Source organism: Otolemur garnettii, unplaced genomic scaffold, assembly GCF_000181295.1.
Source record: "Otolemur garnettii isolate 467f Iridium unplaced genomic scaffold, OtoGar3 scaffold00169, whole genome shotgun sequence".
Taxonomy (NCBI): Eukaryota; Metazoa; Chordata; class Mammalia; order Primates; family Galagidae; genus Otolemur; species Otolemur garnettii.
Window position 1 is genome coordinate 41,447 of NW_003852564.1, and position 2,781 is coordinate 44,227.

A 2,781-nucleotide genomic window follows, 5' to 3' on the forward strand; every position below is an offset into this window, starting at 1 on the left:
ACAATGACGGCTGCAACCAAAAAATAGCCGGGCGTTGTGGCGGGCGCCTGTGGTCCCAGCTACTTGGGAGACTGAGGCAGGAGACTCCCTTGAGCCCAGGAGTTGGAGGTTGCTATGATCTGTGATGCCATGGCACTCTACCTAGGGGAGTACATAGTGGGACAGCTTGAGGGTATGTCTCAAAAAAAAAAAAAAAGATAAACAAGCATTGTTACTTTGGTTTGGGAAGTGTTTGAGAGGAAGGGCTCTGGTGTTAGAGTACTTAGGTTCAAATCCTGGTCTTGCCCTTCATTAACTCTTGACTTTGAGTCAGGAAACTTACAGTCCTTATCTATAAAGTGAGCATTATAATCCTGATTTCATAGGAATGTGTAAAGGTGAGTAAGTGAAGGTAAAGCATTTAGCATAGTCATTTTTATTTTGTAAGCATTCAGTGTTAGCTATTATTTACCCTTTTTCCTCTCTTAGGATACAGAAATAACTTTGATATGGGGTATATGTCTTTTTTTTGTAAAGTGGAATATGAATTTACTCTAGTTTAAAGTATGTACTGAGTAAGAGACTGCGTATAAATACCTAATGTTGAAGACTTGGAAAAACAGAGGTGTATATGTATACACACATATACATACACATATATTTTATAACATATGCATATATTCACACACACTACATGGTTTGAGTCATATTGTATAGAAAAATACATTTAAATCCTGCCACATTTATATTTTTAATATTTCCAATGTTGTTAAAAATTCCTCAGATAAGTTATTTTTAATAAAACAATCCACTGGGCTCAGCACCTGTGGCTCAAATGGCTAAGGCGCCAGGTACATACACCTAAGGTGGTGGGTTTGAATCCAGCCCGGGCCTGCCAAACAACAATGATGGCTGCAACCAAAAAAATAGCCAGGCGTTGTAGGAGGCACCTGTGGTCCCAGCTACTTGGGAGGCAGAGGCAAGAGACTTGCTTGGGTCCAGGAGTTGGAGGATGTTGTGAGCTGTGATGCCACAGCACTCTACCCAGGGGGACAGCTTGAGGCTCTGTCTCAAAAAAAAAAAAAAAAAAAAACAATCCACTGAATGACTTTACTTTTTCAGACTGGCCCCCAGAAATGAAATTACTATGTTAGGAAATATGAACCTCTTTTAGACTCTTAATATATGCCACATTGCTTTTCTAAAATTTTGTACCAATTTTTATTTCTAGCAGTGGCCTATCCTTATATTCTCAGTATAGTATTACTGGGTTCTAAAAAGTATGGGTGGCTTGTCAAAGCCCAGTTACAACAGCAAGGCAAAATTGCATTAAAGCCCAGGGAATTGTGTGTGTGTGTGTGTGTTTTTAAAAACTTTACGTATACAATATGGGAATATTTACCAGTCTTTCTGCATTAGTTTGTATGTATGTATATATAAAACAACTTGAATATTCTGGAGGAATAGATTGAGCTGTTTTCTGGGAACTTAAGATATAAGGCTATCATGGACACATAGGATTACGGAGGGTAATATGTACACACACATATATGTAAATTATTCACTTCTTAAGCTGTATTTCAAAAGCAAATAGGAAAGTAAAAGTTATATATATCAGGCTTCAGACTGATTGAGCCTTGTTTACCTGTCAGCTGCACAAAAATAAAACATTGGCTTACATTATTCTAAATAGCACATGAAAAACTATTGTTTGGTAATAGTGGAAATTCAGATTTCATGTTAATTTCAGTGATTCAGTCCTTATATACCTTAATATTCCTTATCTTCTGCCACATGGAAAGTACTGTTTTAAGATGCTGCCCATCAGTGGATGATTCATTTTGTCCCATACATGGCAGGTTTACCTAATTCAAGAAAGAGGTCCGTATTTGGTTTAAGGGGAATTGTACTTTGGAAATATACTTTGGAATTGTACTTTGGAAATGGTTATTTTTTTTGGAGAGGGTGGTGATCATGGTGGTAGGGTTAGGGAAAGGACCAAGAGAAGAATATCAGGAGAAATAAGAAAAAGTAGTCATGGGTTCTATAAATCCGTTCTCACACTGCACCGACATTCAGTACACTTTAGTAAAATGATACTGCATTAATATTACCACTGAAAAGTTTTTTTCCCTAGATTACCTGCACAGCTCAGTTAATTCAGATCAGAAAAGTTATTTTACCTTTTTATTTAAAATTTGTAACTACCAGGTCTCATTAGTGTGTTTATTTAGCACATATTTACCTGAACACTTAGCTCTGTAGGAAGCACTGTTTTATGTTAAGTTTTGTATGCAGACAACTTTAGGGTAATATTTGGCTTCAGTTTTTATATTGCAAAATTCTAAAACCAGGGGAATCTTGTGATGAAGTTTCATTCCTCATAATATGGGTGTGATTTCTTGTGTTCTAAAAAAATTTATAGTCTCTCAATTAGCAATTTGTTTTCCTTTTCATTGCATTTTAATATTTACTATTTGTAAAACATTAGTTTTTAGGAAAAAAAGATTTTTTTAAGTAGATGATGGTTTAAGTGAATACGTTTCATGTGTTTTCAAATGAACCAAATTTCATTATGAGCAAATTGGGGGAGCCTAATTTCTCAGAGACTAGCATGTTGTATTGTTTTCTAAATACTTGTTTAGTGTGTTCTCTGGCACTCCTGTAAAGAGAAAAAGACGAAGTCGGTCTCAGAAAAGTAGTTGGAAGCTCCTTACTTTTAAGTAATGCTTTAGAATATTTTCTAGGTATGACTTTTGTTGGTGTTCCTGTTTTAAAGTGCACATCTTTGAGGTGAACTGG